At 44.9% G+C, this 19,335-nt stretch overlaps 1 long non-coding RNA gene across 1 annotated transcript; it reads right to left on the bottom strand.

The window, feature by feature from the left end:
* Nucleotides 1-4,496: 4,496 nt before the first annotated feature.
* On the bottom strand, nt 4,497-16,571 carry LOC148107315 (uncharacterized). Its single transcript, XR_015722619.1, has 3 exons — nt 16,456-16,571; nt 5,507-5,610; nt 4,497-4,763 (listed from the first exon to the last, which is right to left on the bottom strand). It is a non-coding gene; the product is annotated as an uncharacterized LOC148107315 (long non-coding RNA).
* Between the last annotated feature and the right edge of the window lie 2,764 nt (nt 16,572-19,335).

Here is a 19,335-nt window from a genome sequence, read left to right as displayed (position 1 = left end):
GCCTCGCCTGACAAAGTAGCCTGGATGTGCGTGTCACTGTCTGGCTTGAAACCCTTTAGTGATTTGCCATGGTGCCTACGATAAAATGCAAACTTGTAACCGTAATCTAGAAAGCCATGTGTGATCTGGTCTTTGCTTATCTCTCTCACCTCAGTCCCTTCACGCGGCCTCTTGGCCACTAAATTCTAGCCACACTGGTCTTTTCCCCCTACCCCAGTAGCACACTTAGCCTGTCATTGCAGGCCATTTCCTCTGCTTGAGAAACCCTCCCGGATATCTTATCATTAAGGTCTCAGCTTAAACATCGCTTCCTCAGGCCTCCCTGGTCATGTGGTCACTCTGTCACAGTCCTCTGCCCATTAGAGGTTCCTTCCTCCCGGAATGTGAGTTTCTAGTGAGGAGGACCTCATGTGTTGGTCCACTGCTCTAAGCCAGCGCTCAGAGCAGCGGGAGCACATGGTAAGTGCTCAGTAACAGTTGAATGGATGGAAGCACTAGGGACACTCCTCCAGGCAGACTTCCCTGACTCCTGCTCCACCCTGCCTGTTTAGGCTCTGATCAGATGTGCTCACATGGACTCTGGGCTTCTCTTGGGTCCAGCACCTTCTACACCGGGTTGTAACTGTCTTCCTGCTGGACCGCCTCGCTGTCCATCTTGGTGTTCCCAGTGTGTGGCAGAGCTCCTTGCCCAGAACAGACCCGCAACAGGAGTCTGGTGGATGTTGAGTGAAGGAGGAAGGGGGAAGTGAGAGCCACCCAGAGAGGAGTCCCTTCTCCCTGTGACTCTGGGAAAACAGGCAGGTCCTACTGAAGCAGAAGGCAGCCATGCTTCCAAAGTGAAGGCCCCGCCTGCACCTGTGGGTGCGTCATTTCCAGGTGCACCTGCTCCAGACAAATGCCTGTGAGTGTTCCTGGGAGAACCAGGTAGTTGGAATGTCCCGGGGGAGAGGCCGGAAGATACAGATTGCCCTGGAGGCTCGCCCTGGAGGGGAGAAGCTAACGTCCGGATGCTGGCCTAGCTCATTTTTATCCGTCTGTGCTTTGGTGATATTGTGTGGGGCAAAATGTGACTGCCGTTGCTTGCCTGATCTGTCTGTGAAACCATTTTATTTTATTTTGTTTATTTTTAAAGATTTTTTAATTTATTTGAGAGAGAGAGAGAGCGAGCAAGAGCACGAATGGGGGGGGAGGGGCAGAGGCAGAGGGAGAAGCAGACTTCCTGCTGAGCAGGGAGCCCAACTCAGGGCTTGATTCCAGGACCCCAGGATCATGACCTGGGCTGAAGGCAGACGCTTAACCAACTGAGCCACCCAGACGCCTCTTAAACAAAAGCAATTTTTACTCAATTTGATTTTGGTGAAGTAATCATGAAAATTTGTAAAAACTTTGATTTAAGCACTAAATCTGAAGAATAAATATCATTAATTGCTTTTTTTTAAAGCACCCTTCGCCATGAACCCCATTGTGTTTTTTATAATTGTGCTAAGATCAAGAGGGTGAGATTAGTTAAATAATGGGGGGGTGGGAGATACTGGGTCTTTCTTACTAAGGGGAAATACCATTAAGGGGAGCATATGGAATAGGAAATTAGTAAAAGTCAATCCAATTAAACGAACGTCCTTGTGCCTTTGTCGTTACACTGTCCTTACACGCTCATTTCTGAACTTCTCTCTGCCTTGTCCTTACTCTTCCTCCACCACTACTTTGCCTCCAAAGGCTCCCAAAGAGTGGGATTCCAAGTGACACTTCCTTGTTCAAAATTAGCGCCCGGGGCATTGCCTCTGGAAGCTGGAATTCAGGCTGTGAATCTCACTGTGACAGAAGCCAGGGGGAGAAAAGGTCTGCAGCGCACTGGGGCCGGGAGAGAGAGCAATCATGAATTAAGACGGGCTTCTTATTTATTTAGTACTGTGTACACGCAAACACTGCTCAGAGACCAACCAACCCTCGAGCCTAGAAGGCCTTCCGCCGTAGCACTTGGCCTGTTTGCAGGGAGGGACAGGGTGTACCAGCAGGAGACGGGCTGAGGCTCCCCTGCAGGCTGGCCTGGGTTGACTCCTCAATGCATTTTCCACAGTGTGGGCAGCAGTAGGACCTTTGTTGTGATTAGTATTTTTACGTTGCAAAGTACTTCCAACATTGTCCCCTCCTCCTCCCCTCCTTTATGTTTACTTGTTTGTTTTTGAGAAATTTGTATTAGTGTCCTGTTTTTTTATTTGTTTGTTTGTGGGTTTTTTGGGGGTTTTTTTTGGACAGATTGGGTTGAGAACCAAGGTTCTCAGAGAATTTAATCTCCACTCCTGGCAGAACCTGCTTTTCTTGGGCAAGTGTCTTTTTTTTTTTTTTTTAAGATTTTATTTATGTATTTGAGAAAGAGAGAAAGAGAGCAGGAGCAGGGTGAGGGGCAGAGGGCGAAGCAGACTCCCCGCTGAGCAGGGTGTCTGACCCAGCTCTCCATCCGGGGACTCTGGAATCATGACCTGAGCCGAAGGCACACACTTAACCAACTGAGCTACCCAGGCGCCCCTCCTGGACAAGTGTCTTTAATTCATCTTTGCTTCTGACTATTATTGTCCCAGGTCTTGGCTGAAATGGATGTCCTCCCTGCCTTTTGCCGGTAAATGAGCCAGGCTAGTCAGATGGGTCACCTGGTTGACCTCTAGGGACACCGTGGAAGATTCTTCCAGAGTTGTGTCTGCATCATGCCACTTAAGATCCTAATTTAGGGGCGCCTGGGTAACTCAGTTGTCAGGCGTCTGCCTTCGGCTCAGGGCGTGATCCTGGCGTTCTGGGATCGAGCCCCACATCAGGCTCCTCCACTGGGAGCCTGCTTCTTCCTCTCCCACTCCCCCTGCTTGTGTTCCCTCTCTTGCTGGCTATCTCTCTCTCTGTCAAATAAATTGATAAAATCTTAAAAAAAAAATCCTAATTTAATCTACCTACTTTCATATTTGCTCCCATGCTGAAAAGGAGACTTGGTGTTTCCAAATGTTTTTATGTAGCTTCTAATTCTACTAAGCTCTGGGATTCTGTTCCCCATTTCTTTTCTTCCTGAGATATAAAATGCACGGTTTTTGTAATGCTTTCCATGAAGATGGCCTGGGATTTGCAGTTTCTGTCTCTTGTATGTAGCTTTCTCCCATCTTTTCTCTTTTGTTTCCTCTTCCTTCCTGTGGCTCAGCTGTTACCGGGACATCTCGGACAGATTCCACCACTCTGATCGTTGCTAGCTACTTCTCCCAGCAGCCTGCCACTTGCCTTTTCCGAGTGGGTGGCCCGTGGAATGCCTGGGCTGGCTTCAGAGCCTCTGCTGTTCTGCCCACAACCATGCTGAGACTATGAAAGTTAGGTAGGGAAGATGCTGCTGGCTGTTTCCCTGAATCTGAAATCCCCTGTGGGTTCTCTATAAAGTGCTAGGGCGGTGACAAAGATGGTGGGTTTCCCTTAAGGAGCACAGAGCCCGTTTGGGGAGCTTCCCGTAAGGGAAGTTAAGCAAGGGTGATACCCCGAAGAAAGAGGTTGAAGGATGAAGGCGATTTAAGGAGGTACAAGTGACGTCCTATCTCACTTAGACGCTCCTTGCCTTCATGGACTCACTATAGTAAATAAAATCAGGGAGGGAAAAGGAGTGGGAAGGAAGAATTTACCATGATCTTCCCCAACCAGTGTGTTCCTCTCATCCATTCCTCCAAACCCATCCATGGGCCCCACTCCCCCATTTCTGTAACTGCATCACCTCCCCCGTGCTGCGGGTCAGCTGGGACTCTGCCACCCTCAGTGCCCCGGAGCTGACGGGGGCAGCTCCAGAAGATCGGTTCTCACACCTGTCTTCTTTCCTCACTTTTCTGTTTTATGGCTCAGCGACCCCTGTCCCCAGCTTCCACGGGGCTGGCACATGGGTCTGCCACATCCTGGACTCTTTACATCTGGCAGAGCAGCTCACACATCGTACCCTCGCTCGCATGTTTGGATTCCATCTCTCCTTTTGGTCCTGAGCCCTTGGCACTGTCCTCCAGCTTGGTCTACACCACTACCCCCTCTGGCATCCCTAGACGCCGTGCTGGCTCCCACTTGCTACCTTTATTTCAGCTTCTGGTCTCCAGCAGGGTTGCTGGTCTGGCCAGAGCCCATTCGTCCTGGCACAGCATTCTGTAGAGATAGGCAGTGTCTTTGCTTTTATGTGACTTCCTCAAGTGAGAGGAGCCAGATTGAAAGAACAGGTGCTCAAGGGGCACCGCAGAGGCCAACCCCCCTCTCACATTTCTGCTAAAAAGCCTATAGGGAAACTACCGGAGACCTAGGATCCGAGCCCTATTTGTTAAACAAAACACACTACATGGCGAGCAGTGAGTAAGACGTGTATAAATGTTTAGAAAAGGAGCTCGAATAGATACCAAACTGATAAAAGGACTTAGTCTATGCTTTTTTTCCTACAGTCTTTTAAAAACAACAATGTACTAATAGAATGCATTTTGCATACGTCTTTTTTTTTTTTAATGGAAAAAAAAAACCCAAAACAACCCAGCTTAGCAGTGCTGAAGGGGGCAACCTCTATTAGTTAGCATCTCTGACAGTTCGAACTTGGTTCTTGGTGACAATCACCACCATGATGGGACCCGGAGCGAGGGTTGTACTCTGGGCTCTGTCAGTGAGGGGTTAGCTGAAAACCGTCTGGTGTGCTTCCTTCGGTTGTGTGAGGCTGAGGATGAGAAGACCTCTGGGAAGGATTTAATCCATAATGTGAGCTTGGCCTCCCTAGACACCTAAGGGAATAAAACAGATGTTGACTCAGTTAACTTGCCAGTGAAGCAAACCAAACATCGCCCCAGTGGGAATTGGATTAGCGTTACTGTTTTATTTTTATTGTTTAGATTAATTTGGTGTGAACTTACTTTGTTCGTGTGGACTTGACTTATCAGATACTAGACACGTCACAGCGGCAGGACCCTAGAAATACTGTTTTCTGGATTTTGCCCAGAGCGTGATGGATTCCCAGTTTCATAAACCGTATAATGAATGTGTATAAACTTCCCTAATTACTAATACCTGGCTCTGTTTTAAGTACTCAATTTCCATATCCTCTTGACTTCTTTGCAGATATAACAGTAAATTTCATGCCTTATTGCTCAGTTAGTTGTTATTTTAATAAGTAAAAGGCTTTCTGGTGTCATTGCCCCTGATGTTTAGGACTGCAAAAGGCCCTATACATTATTTGTGTTTATTGTCAAATACATGGGTAAGTGTATGCTTTCCTTGGGGCCCTAATTCTCTTTCAAACCTCAACGTTCTTCCACAGACACAGTGGAACCTCATTGCCATGTTGGAAGTGGAGGGAGAAGTAACACTCCCCTTAAGAATCGACCTGACTATCATGGGGCCGGTATAGTTACTGTATTTCTAGAAAACACTTTTCTGCCCCGTGGAATGTTCAGAGGCTTGTGCTAATGAGCTGTGTTATAATGGAGTACTCCTGGACTTGAGACACCACCTTGACTGACAGACCTACCTCAACTCCATCACGAAACACATCTGACAGCTGGGGAGATTGAAACCTGCTGATGCAAATTGACTTCCTCGGTTGCTGATACATTTGGGCATTTTCCATTCTTGCTGAAAGGAAAAAAGGACTCTTTCCTTATATGGCTGAGAAAACCTAGCAAAATATTTCATTAACATTCAGAAGTGAGTCATGTCTTCAAGTCATTTATAGAAGACCTAGACTTTGGCACGAAGGACAAGATGCAGTGACAAGCTAGCCAGAGAGAAAATCGTATGTCTGCCTGAGTTGGTCTTTACACTTATCTAACTTCAATTTTCTGGGTCTTCAGACTCTCAGCACTGGTATTGCCTACCCCTGGGGGCCCAGCGCTCCTCAAGAGATGATTTTCTCCTTGTAGAGTATCTGTGCTTAAAATTCCTCGTGACCCTGCAGCCATCTCCCAACCCTAAGAACCCCACTGTGAGCTTATTGTACTGTGGAAAACCAGTCTTTTAAGACAAGGGGTGTGGGTCAAGAGTATCTTTCCCTCAGAGCTATTTTAATTTTACTAGGAGATTCCTGGTAAAAGTACCACTGCCTTCATCTAAGTAAATAAATCTCTGGTGTTGGGAATTTGAGGTATGTGGCATGGCAAGTTGGGTAGATATTTTTGCCTGGGAGAGGGGTACCACTCCTCCCCAAACGTAGGAACCGAATAGTTTTTTATAAACCATCCTGGTTAAGTCATTTCGTGTCCATTTCCTCATCTATAAATAAACGTCAATGATGATTTTATAGTGTTTCCTGCTCTGCCATTTTCTGATTCTATGAAATGAGTGATTTCCTGGCACCAGTGAGATAGAGGTCACCTACTTAATTTTCCTGGACACATTTTCCTCACCAGTTCTTAAAACCTGCCTCGAATATTTGTATACCCATGTTCACAGCAGCATTATTCCTAAGAGCCAAGAGGGGGAAACACCCAGGTATCCATGTGCAGATAAACGGATACACAAAAGGTGGTCCATCCATACAACAGACAGATTCAGCTTTAGAAACGAAGGACCTTCTAACGCAGGCTGCAGCACGGAGGGGCCTTGAGGACATTATGCTCCGTGAAATAAGCCAGCCATAAAGGACAAATACTGCATGGTTCTACTTATATGAGGTCCCTAGAGTAGTCAAACTGAGAGAAACAGAAAGCAGAATGGTAGTTGCCAGGGACTGAGGGAGAGGGGGAGCAACGGGGAGTTACGTAATGGGTAGAAGGTTTCAGTTTGGGAAGACGGAAAATTCTGGAAGTTGATGGTGGTGATGGATGTACAATCATAGGAATGAACTGTACACTTAAAAATGATTGAAATGATACATTTCATGTCATGCGTATTGGACCCAATAAAAAATTTACATGGGACTTAGAAGACTCAATGCTTGATAACGGATCAATACTTGAACACAATGCATCATACCTCAATTCGTAGTCATTTTATTTTAGGCTCTTGGATCGTACCTGCTAACAGTGGTTGAATTACAGTACCACAGCCCTAAGGTTAGTTTGTAAACAACAGCTTCTCTGGCCACGGTTGATTTAAGAAAGGCATGGCTAGAAACACAGTCATGACTCCAGCACTTCTTTGTTTTGCAGACCATTGAACAGGAAGGTGTAGCACAGTTTGCCAAGTATTATCACTCATCTAAATGGAACAGGGGTGACAAAATACAGGAAATTCACAGGTAATGGGACACTATCCTCAATTTCTATTTCTTGTGATTATGGAAAACATTTTTTTCAAAGGCACGTATATCTTGTGACTGCAAAATGCTGAGTTTAAATTTGGAATTTCTTTTCTTTTCTCCTCTCTCCCTCCTCCTGCCCCTCCCTCCTCATCCTCCTCTTCATCTTCCTCGTACCCCCCCCACCTTCCTCCTCCTCCTTCTGTCTCTCTCTCTCTCTGGTTTATACTTTATATAAAACATAAAGCAACTTATTAAAAGGAAATAATTAGACTTAATTCTTTCTACCTAAATAAGAGCTCTCTCCGCGCATCTGAGTTTTGAGTCTGGAGATCTCTTCTTCGACAGCCTTGGAACATTCATCACATTTATACTGAGGCTTAACGTTGAACATGGTATTAAGTCATGGGCAGGTAAAGCTGGAAGAGACCTCAACTAGTCAAAACCAACATTTTAATTTAATTTTCCCTTAATCCCCCCTCCCCCATCAACCCCGCCAAGTATCAGAGTAAAGCACATTCTTATTAGTTTTTTCTTTAAAAATTTTAATTTCGGTAAAATATGCATCAATGTCCTCCAGGTTCATCCATGTTGTAGCACATGTCCCAGTGTCCTTCCTTTTTAAGGCTGAATCATATTCCATTGTATGTAGAGACCATATTTTGTTTATTCACTTATCTGTTAATGGGTATTTGAATTGTTTCTCATTATAGATAATTTTGGAAAATACAGAGATATATAAAAAAATAAATAAAATTATGTCATAATCCCGTTGCCAAGGGGCAATTGTTAACATTTGGCATATTTCCTCTTAGTGGTGAACACTGACATTTATGGTTAACTCTTCCCAGTTGTAAGGGATGATATCTTCATGCATGTCTCTCTGTCTGAATTTCTCATAATGTTTCTTAGAAAGGGAATCGCTGGGTCAGTGGGTGGGAACATTTTAAAGTGCTTGATGGATAATGCCAAAACACCTTCCAGAAGTAACTGTAATTTTAACATGAGGAGACTGAGGAGCAGAAAGCCTTCCTTTTGTGTCTGTGGCTCTTTCTACAGTGAAAAATACTCTGATAAAAAACAAATTTACACATTCAAGTAAGTAATTTACACGTGCCTACGATTGGTAACATACAAATAAAATCTTTGGAGAGTTGATTGATTTCTTTACCCTATGATCTATGAGCGATTTGGTACCACGAACATTTCTCTTTATCCGGGCATGAAATTATTGTTTTTACTGGCAGGTCTGGTTAAGATCTGGGATCAGGGACCCAGAAGGACTCCGGGATTTGTACTGAATTACATGAGGTGATAACAGCCAGAGGCAGGATGTGAGATCTGGGACATCACGCGGGCTGGGCCTAACCTCACTTCCTGTTGCTCTGAGAGTGAAGTTGAAATGGAGTGTCTCCCACTTGGGTGATCGGTGTGAGGTGTGCACTGCGTGGGGTGAAGGCTGGGCACTTGGTCCTACCCTCTGGGACGCTGCATGTGATGTTACAAACAAGCCCAGCAACACTCTTGATCCTGATGAATCTTTGTCAACAATGGGCAATACTAGTCTGCCCAGACTAGCCAGTTTCTGTCCAGAGACAACGTGGTTTTGTTGATGGAGGACATCATGTAGCTTTGGAAGTCTAGCTCTGCTGTTCTTTGACTCAGTGACTTTGCGGAAGTTTCTGGCTTCTCTGAACTTGGGTTTCCATATTTGGTTTCCTTGGTGAGAATCAATTCGAATGGCTGTATTAAAGGGATTTGGAAACCAGTAAAGGTCTGAATAAATATCCGGTGTTGTTATTAGTCCAGGGGTAAGCTGTAGTGCCGCAAAGATGGCGGCGTTTGTCAACTTTGAAAGCAACCGGCTCCCTCAGAGTTTATTATCATCATAACAGTATCGCTTTAAAAAATACAGCGTTTCTTACTCATACTATTGCTTGACCCATTTCACCTAGTCTCATTTTTCATTTACACTGTTCTGGTACATACGCTATCTCATTTAATCCCTACAGCAACACCGTGAAGTAGGGGCTGCCGCTTCTAATACAGAGGAACATGCTGTCCCATGAGGTATTAGTGCTTTGTCTCAGGTCACACAAAGCAGAGCTGGGGCTGAAATTCTGGACTTTTGCATTCAGGGCCAGTGTATCTATACCGACCCCCCAGATCAGAAGGGCCTCAGACGGGAAGATTCCATGGGTATTTCCTGCTTTACCTTGCATGACCTTGGGCAAGCTACTGCATATGGAGGACGGGTGGTCTGGAGGGTGAGGGACACAAAGGTTCTTTGCAGATCTAGATTCTGCAGTTCTCTGACGTGACCTCTTCAGGCCGTGTTTACCCTGCAGCTCTTGCTCTCGCCGCTGCTTTCCAGGGCCCTGCCTCCCCTCTGCACGGGAAGTAACGTGAGGACAAGAACCGGGTCTGGGACGCCTCCTGCTGCAGCCTCCAACCCGCCCAGGGAAGGCTCCTCCTGACTGCAGGGCCCCAAATAATATGCTTCTCTTCTGTTGTTAATTTTGAAGGCAAGATGCTTATTATTTATTAGTCATTCCGAGACAGTCTATTTAGAGCTGTTATGGCCTATTTGGCAAACACACGTTAGTGATATGTACATATTGTGGTGTTTGACCCTGTACACAAGACTTTATTATTACCCTCAAATGCTCACACCGCCGTATAAAAAAGTGACATTAATATCTCACATCTTCCCCTCACTGCGGTTAATGCTAACTGGCGATCTGTGTTAGCCATTTTCAGACTCTTCTCACAGGGAGGAGGAAAAAGGACTTCTTATGCTATTTGTGAATGGAAAATGGCAGACAGTTGGAGGAAAGGTACATGGTTAAGGTTTTAGTGCTTTTTCCATTTTCAGATGTGTGGCACCCCTGTGGCGGTCCTTGCTGGGCATAGCAGTGGGAGGAACCCAACTTTGGTGTGCTGGATCTGATTTTATGCAAACCTGTAATACGGCCTAACCTTGGTTTCAGCGTGAGGTGTCCAGACAGCCTTGTGTGGACTGTGGCCGTGGCAGACCATCTGCTGAGCCGAGCAACTCCAGAGTCTACTCAATACCAGCAATTGTCCCGCCGAGAACAGTGCTGGGCTCTGTGGGGATGGGTGATGCGAGTCCAGGAAATTATAGGCTGCCCAGTTACCAGGCCTCCTAAAAAGATTATGGGGTGACTTACTGATCTTTAGGTGGGTCAGGGGTTTTGAGGGAAGGTTAGATTTAAAGCATGTAGTTAGAGTTAAAAAGACAGACTGAGCCTGGAATCTCAGAGAAAGAGAGAGAGAGAGAGTGCACGTGGAGAAAAGTCCAGGCAAGAAGAGCTCGGGGCTCTCTGGCTCTGACACAGCCAGGATCTGGGGGTGGGGGGCTCCGTCCAGCTGGTGCACAGCCCCTCCATCGCACGGAGCGGGAAACCGCAGCTCAGCAGCCATGTGGCTTGCTCACATTTCTCCCGCTGATTGGAGTCCGAGCCACGTGTTCTGACGTCCAGGCCAGGCCACCTTCTATTACTCGAAATCCTTTGATTTCAGGGATTCTCTGTCAGATTTTCTCTACTCCTTTGGCAGCTTTCCTGGGGCTTCAGAGAGGCTACTTTTAATACATTTCATATTGAACGAAAAGAGGCATAACTAGGGGCAACTGCGAAAAGACTGAAAAGCAGAGAGGACTTCGGGAGGTTTCAGTGTGAATATTCTTAGGGGCTGACTTGTGTCCCCCCACATTCGAATGCTGGAGTCTTGGCTCCCAGCACCTCAGAAAGTGACCTTGTTTGGAAAGAGAGTCATGGCAGATGGCATTAGTTCTGATGAGGTCGTATCGGACTGGGGATGGGAGACCCTTAATTCAGCATTATTGGTGTCCTTAAAAAAAAAAGAGAAAACAAACACAGACACAGACACACAGACACAGGGAGAACGTCATGTGATGATGAAGGCAGGGATTGCTGGCAAACCACCAGGAGCTTGGAGAGCGGCCTGGGACAGATTCTCCCTCCCAGTCCTCAGAAGGAGAAAACCTTGCTGACACTTCAGTTTTGGGCCTCTGGCCTCCAGAACTGTGAGGAAACGAATTTCTGTTGTTGAAGCTCCCTCGTCTGTGGTGCTTTGTTATGGCGGCTGTAGCTGACTGATACATATCACCCCCTTCATGGTCCTCTCAGGTGACCCCTCGGTGGTGTCTACCATTGCCCTTTGCCAGTTTTGTTCTCTCAGCACACATCCTTAATGTTCTCTAAAGTATTTTTTTTAGTACCAAAAAGAGTGTGGTAACAGGGGAAAAAGTTAAGCAAAAAGTAAGCACCCCATTTAATTTTAAGATTTTTAGTTAGGTGGGGTTTTCGTTGTTGTTGGTGGTGGTTTGGTGTGTTTTTTTGTTTGTTTTTGGACACAGAATGAAAAAACACTTTTTTTTTTTAAAGAGTTTATTTATTTATTCGACAGAGATAGAGACAGCTAGCGAGAGAGGGAACACAAGCAGGGGGAGTGGGAGAGAAAGAAGCAGGCTCATAGCGGAAGAGCCTGATGTGGGGCTCGATCCCATAACGCTGGGATCACGCCCTGAGCCGAAGGCAGACGCTTAACCGCTGTGCCACCCAGGTGCCCCGAAAAAACACTTTCTGAAGTAATTTATTTGATAGTTTTTCTTGAGGGCTTTATTAGCATTCTACTGTTTAGGCTACTAACCTGGGAGCATTTATCCCTTAATCTAGTCCCGGAGTTTATATTGTTTGTGAGACTCATGTCAAAAGTTACCTAACAGAGAATGTGCTCTTTTTCCTTGGCCTAAATATTGCCCACACTTCCTAACCATGTCTAAAAGGTGACCTGAGCACCAGAATCCTTTGTTCTGTGGCGTGGTTGCTAAAAAGTCCCCCTTCTTGTTGTGGGTCCCTTTGAAGTCTGCTCTCCTTCTTACCGTTTTGGTCACTCAGAAGCCGTGTCACAGAGAGAGTCGAGCTGCCCCTTTGGCAGCCATGTCCTCACAGGGGTGGACAGGCATGTGACCATCACACTCATAAGGGCTATCCTTAGCTTTGTAGAGCCTGAGACTTAATTTTTTCTCCTCACCCAGACAGTTCTGGTTGCTTCATGACAATGAAACCCTTAGAGGAACGATAGGTAAGCCTGTGTGTCAAGAGGGGCATACCTTTCTGGTAATCAGGGTCCCCATGCTCCTAGTGGTGCTTCGTGGTGGTGGTGGTGGGGAGTCAGAACAGAGGGAGCTGGCACCCGGGAGAAAGCCTGCTGAGCTCTCCTGCCCCACAGAGCCCTGAGTCCTCATACTCTCAGACCACCCTGCATCTGTGACCAGTGTTCTTTGGATGGGCTCACATACAATTGATTAGGTTAAAGCTTTTCTTTAGATTAATTATATAGTTAAGTTCTATGAAGTGTTGTATTTTGGGGTAAAAAACAGCCCAGTATTGACAAATTCATGTAGTTCAAACTAATAGGTTTTTCAACTTTTAAATTTAATTATTGACAAACAAGAAGTTGCAAAAATAGAGGTCTCATATATCTGTCATCCAACTTCCCCTGGGGCTGGCATCTTACACAATGGGGTTCACTACCAAAACTAGGAAATTGGTATTGGCACCGTACCATTGACTAGTATATAGGCCATACTTGAATTTTACCAACCTAATAGCTTTCGGGGGCTAGTCTTAATTATTTCCATGGTGACACATTTAACAAGCTCTTAGGTTCTGTTTACTTTATAGATGATAGGGCTTTCATTTTATTTTTAAGTTTTTACAAATATCACATTCTCAAGACAGAAATTCAGACAAGATCATTGCGTAGAGTTGTGTAGGCTATGAAAGCTTCCTCTCTCACACAGAAGTACTTACTGTCAAAAGTTTGACAGGATTCTCTCTTTATGTTTTCTGTGGTTATGAGTATGTATCCAGGGGTGCCTGGGGGGCTCAGTCATTTAAGCATCTGCCTTCAGCTCGGGTCTTGACCCCAGATCCAGCCCTGCACTGGGCTCCCTGCTCAGCGGGGAGTCTGCTTCTCTGCTCCTCCCACTGCTTGTGCTCTCTCTCTCTTGCTCTCTTTGAAATAAATAAATAAAATCTTTAAAAAAAGAGAAGAAGAAAATGAACATGTATCCAATATATATACCAAATTTATATACACCCATAATCTGTAACTTCTTTAAAAATCACACTTTATAAGCCATTTTTTTCTCATTTATATGTTATAAACATCATTCTGTGGCCATAACACATTTAAAAAAAAAAGGTTTTATTTATTTGTGTGAGAGAGAGAGCCCAAGCAGGGGAGCAGCAGGCAGAGCAGGCAGAGAGAAGCAGACTCCCCGCTGAGCAGGGAGCCCGATGCCAGCTGCAATCCCAGGCCCTGGGGTCATGAGCTCAGCCGAAGGCAGTCGCTTAACCAACTGAGCCACCCAGGCGCCCCATAACTCATTTTCATTTATTATCATTTCGTTGAGTGAAAGGTAGTTTCTCTGCCCTGTTTGGCGATCCCCCCCCCCCCCCTTAGCTGCCTCCTTCGGTCCAGGCTCCCTGCCGTAGATGACATCGTTTCCTGAATCCCCTGCCTCCTTGTCATTCCATTTTCCCAAAATGATTCCATCTTTTTTCACCGGGGTCTAGATGTCCAGTGTGACTCCAGGACCCTCCTGAACTGGCTGGCCCCCCTGCACACACCCTGCACACCCTCCCTGTCACGGCCAGCCACAGGCCTGATCAATCTGCCACCCCTCTCAACCCGCCACGATGACCACTTGGCATTTCTTATTTGCCAGACCTGTGATTCTCCTCATATTGTTAATTTGGGGCACATTTATATAACCTTTATGGACTTCTGCTTTCTCATCTGCACAAGGAGAAGGCTGGATCGCCTACAGGGCTGTGTGGTCTAGGGCAGGGCTGGCAAACTTTCTCTGTAAAAGGCAGGGTAGTACACATTCTAGACTTTGGGGGCCCGACAGTGTCTGTCACAACCACTTAACTCTGCCATTGGAGCCCAAAAGTGGCCAGAGACACACAACATGTGTAAGTAGGAGTGGTTATGGTTCATTAACACTTTGATTTGCGGACGCTGAAATTTGAAGTCCGTATTGTTTTTTCATGTCACAAATTTTTAGTATTATTATTATTTTTTAGCTGTTTAAAAATATAAAAACCATTCTCGACGCACAGGTAGTACGAAAATAAAAGCCAGGAGGGCTGGCTTTGGCCCATGGGCTGGTCTAGTGGAAAGAGACCGAGCTTGGGGGTCAGACAGATCAGAACTGCAGTGGCTTTTGTCACGGGCGGTTGTGGGAACTGGTCAGGTTGTACAGCCCTCTTCAACTTCAGACCTTGCAGAGTTGTTGTGAAAATTAGAGATAACTTATGGAAAGTTTCCGACATGCAGGGGGTACTCAATATGCGTTAGTCCGTTTGTCTTTCCCTTAAGGATCTTTCCAAGACTGGAATTCGCTAGCCCAGAGAACAAAGTTCATTTCCAACGTGAAGCCTTTTTGGCTGGCTTCGGCATCCTCTTTGCGCTAATGGCAAAAGTACAGATGTGTGCATAGAGCTTTTATGCTTACAGGTGGCTTTCATGCCTCTCCATGACAACAGGGAGAGCGTGACCTCTCGCCATGTCTATTGACGAGAGGTCTTAAATTTTAGGTGGTACACGAAATGTCTTCATTTAGTAATTCCTTAGTCCTTCAGAAGTTTATAGTAGCTTTTATATATTCTCTAAAAGACATTTCCGTAACTCAAAAATCCTGTGATCTCCAAGTGCCCTGCCACAAAAGTCCGGGGCTTACTGCCCCAGACCAGACATCTTTCCAGACTTCTAGACTTGCTCATGTCCCTGTCCAGCCAGGTCCCATGCTTGGACATTTCAACCTGTTCTAGAATTCAAAGTGATCTACATGAATTCTTTCATTTGACACCCAGAGCCAGTTTTATTAGTACCTTTTTATACAAGGACCCAGGCTCAGAGAGGTTGAGGTGATGGCCAGCATCACACGGATGGTGGGGGGAAGGACTAGGACGTACACCCCTGGACTCTGGGTCTGGTGCTCTGTCTGCTGCATAGCTGACTTCCAACACTTCTTCTAAATCTTATATTTGGGGGCAGCTGGGTGGCTCAGTCAGTTAAGCGTCTGCCTTAGGCTTAGATCCTGATCATGGAGTCCTAGAACTGGGTCCGCATAGGGCTCCCCACTCAGAGGGGAGTCTGCTTCTCCCTCTGACCCTCCCCTCTCTCTCACTCTATCTGTCTCTCAAATAAATAAATAATAAATAAATAAATAAATAAATAAATCCTTAAAAGAAATAAATCTTTTATTTGGTCTACTCTGCTCCTTTGTCAGGTACTTGTTGAAACTGCAGTCTACAGCTTTTTCATGTGCTGTGAGAGATCCTAAACAAGTTTTTGCAATGCCATTGGTCCACTGGCATTCAGTAACTATTGGTTCTTTGCTCACTCAAGAGCTGCCATCAGTTATCGCCCTCAGTTGGCCCGCGGTCAGCATTTGCCCAGGGATGGTACCGAGAATGCTCTGGAGGCTGCACACAGATGGCTGTGTCTGTCAGGAGTTTTTCAATTTGGGAGCACTTTTTTTTTTTCCCCACTATTTTGCTTCAAGTTTTTATATAAATTCCAGTTAGTTAACATACAGTGTAATATTAGTTTCAGGTGCACAACATAGCAATTCAACACTTCCATACATGGCGCTCATCACAACAAGTGCCCTCCTTAACCCAATTTGGGAGTAGTTTTAAAGAGCAGAGCTCTGGGGGCCCCTGGGTGGCTCAGTCAGTTAAGCGGCTAACTCTTGATTTCAGCTCAGGTCATGATCTCATGGGTCATGAGACTGAGTCCTGAGTCAGGCTCTACGCTCAGTGGGGAGTCTGCTTGAGATTCTCTCTCTCTCTCTCCCCCTCTGTCCCTCCCCCCCAAAATAAATAAATAAATAAATCTCAAAAAAAAAAAAAGAAGAGCAGGAGCCTCTGGCATTAACCGGGCTCAGGCCTAGATCTCAAACTTGGTTCTAGTCAGGCATCAGATTATCTAACCTCTACGGGCCTTGTCTCCTCGTCTGCAAAGTGGAGAGATGAGTACCTAGCTCATCTGGACGTGTGGGAATGCAAGTGCCTGGCCCATCAGCAGCGCTGGAAAATCATATCTGGTAGCAACAATAAGCAATTGCCACCCCAGCCAGGTTCCACTGGCGTAGAAGGGCTCCAGATCTCATGGCTTACCGCTTCGTCACCACACAGTTGTGCGCCGTGTCCATCGTGGGTGAGCCGTGTCCATCGCGGGTGAGCTGTGGCTCCATGAGCCACGTCATCTTTCCTCGGGACTCAGGCTGCCTGCGAAGCTTCTATCTGGAACAGCGGGGCGGAGGAAAAAGAGAGCTTGGCAAAGCCCAGACTGTATGACACACATTACTTGTCACCTTCTGTGGGCCAAGTCAGGCCGCATGGCCAAGCCCGACATGATTAGGAAGAGAAACTCTTACTCTCCCCCGGGCAGAGGCCGGGAGGATTTCGGAACTCCATTACAACTTACCACAATACGTATGCAAAATAACCTTTGGAAGTCCCAGAAAGTGTGGTACAGAAAAGACATGCAGATGTTGAATAAACATGAACACGGAGTGGGCTTTCAGGCTTAATTACTTCCAGCATAAACGATTCTTTCAGAATTTTCTGAGAAAGGCCTGTCACTGTCACTCTCTTCTCAGGTTTACGTAAAACCGAAGATTACTGTACATACGCTCCCAACAGCTGTCACACACGCAGAGTTCTATGAAAGCCAAGCTTCTGCTTATCTTCCTGAAGGCTTGCAGAGGCAAACACTGATCAAAGCAAATAGCTCCTTTTTGTCAGCCACTCTAGGCTTTTAAAACGAATTTGGAGAAATTAATGGCAATGCTTGGAGACTCATTAATTTAAACACACACACACACACACACACACACACACACACAACACGCTATTGTCAACCTTTTGGATTCTGTATCAGTCAGGGTCCTTTAATTATAAACAACAGAATCCATTCAGGGGGTGGGGGAATCTAGGAACGGCAATTAGGTAGCTCAGAGAATTTCCAAGAGAGTTTTGCACTTAGAAACGATGGCTGAATTACATTGATTACATTGCTGAACTGTTCCAGTAGGAAATTGACCGCTGCCAAGATGGGGTTTGAGGTGCTGTTATTAGAACCCCTGCCAAGTTGCCCGTGAAAGCTAGATGCCTCCCTTCTCTGTGCTCTGCCCCTTTGCCACAGTGAATACTGGGCAACTTCCTCCTCTTTTTAAATTTGAATACTTTTTAAAAAAATTTTTATTTATTTTTATTTTTTAAAAATTTTAATTCCTTTTAAACCGTCTTTTCCAAATCAAAATCTCATGCCTACACCACCTTTACTGAGTGATTGAATATTGCATCCCAATAGTGAAAAGGTTTGTTATAGCGTGCGATGCATTGTGACGTACACCGCATCACCTGTGAGACGTCCTTTTGTTGGGATGTACATAGGTCTCGTTGTCTTTAGTTCTGTGGTGATAGCAGCTATCAGTAATTATCGCCTAGATCCATCAATTCACTGGGGGTTGTACAATGGCGATTTTTCTAATTTCACTATTTTTCTAAAAATTTTTAGTTGGAATAATTTAATAAAGATATACTCTTTTCCTTATCTACTTCTGGGTTACCCTTATTATTCACATCAGAAAGGCATAGAAGGCAGGATAACTGTTTGATATTTTCCTTTCCCTTTATTTAGTAGTTTTCAAGACCATTAATTCCTATTACTCTGTCATTCTCTAAATGTGACCAATTAGTTACAAAATGTATATATTATCAGGACTTCGTGGATCAAAACATATTTGATTAAAACATGAGTGATATTTCAGTCAATCGCAGAGATCATTTTCAAAGCTCAAATTGTTCTGTCTTTTGCTAGTGGAAGCCTCTTTGGTTTGGTCCTTGAGTCCATTTGACATGACCCTTGTGGTCTTTAATAGTTTCCTCACTGTCTGGCATGACAGGCTCATTTGTACTGTTTGTGCCTCAGACCAGAATCAGTCATTTCTCCAAGAAGCTTTGGTTTCTTTTAGTGCAAAATGGCATTTCAAGACCACGATCTGGCCGCTAATAGTATTTGCTGCTACTGGCTTGGCCACTGTTTCTAGGTCTCTCCAGTGGACAGAACGAGGATATATATAAATACTTATGTAATATTATATGTGTTTTTAGGAGAAAATAGACAAACTACCTCATGAGTTTATAACTGGTACTTCCAATTCAAATTTATGACTAGGCTTTTCTTAAACTTAAACTTTTGTATGTTAAATCTGTAGGTCCTTTCTTTCCTACTGATGATCTTAATCCCTAAATGCAAAGGATGATGTAATCAGAATACCTTATAATTACTCATTTATTTTATCTCATATAAAGTCTCAGACTAACAAAACTACTACTACCACCACAAATGGAATTACTGTGAACAAATGGAATTACTTTCGCAGGTGTTCTCATTCCCCCTGTTTAAATACTTGTGCTGTAATATCTACTTGACCGGAGCATAGAGCTGTCGAGTAGTCTACTCTCTCCCCTTTCAGCTTTACTTTTAGTTCTACAAGTATCAGTATGTCAAATGCTCTTCACCAATCCTTATGTCAATGTCTCTATTGGTTTTGGTTGTCTGAAGCTTGTTCTCCAGCAGCTTCTTCAGAAAGGGCTATGGATGGCAACAATATTCCCTGAATATTGCCCGTTCAGTTTTAAATACATTAACTCCTACATTATTAATACATTATTTTATTTTCTTCTGGCATAAAGTCTCGCTGTCAGAAAGTCTGAGGAAAAGTTAATTTCCTTATCATAAAGATCACTACCGATTCATCCTCAGTAATCTTTTCTAGAATATATTTTGGTGTTGGTCATTCTGGGTTGGTATTTTTAGCTACTCCGTGTGCCCTTTCAATATGTAATTTCAATGACTTTTTCCTCTTTCTTGAATAGGTTTTTGCAATGAAGTGTTTAGTGTCTGTTCTGCTCCCTTGCTTTGCTTTTCTTCTTCAGCAGCTCCTATTATCCTGTGTCAGATCTTCTCTGCCTATTGTCCATATTTGC

The sequence above is a fragment of the Ursus americanus genome, chromosome 32, assembly GCF_024610735.1.
Source record: "Ursus americanus isolate L20-20 chromosome 32, mUrsAme1.1.p, whole genome shotgun sequence".
In the NCBI taxonomy this organism is placed as follows: domain Eukaryota; kingdom Metazoa; phylum Chordata; class Mammalia; order Carnivora; family Ursidae; genus Ursus; species Ursus americanus.
Note: the sequence above shows the minus strand (reverse complement) of the source record. Positions and strands in the feature narration are given on the sequence as shown.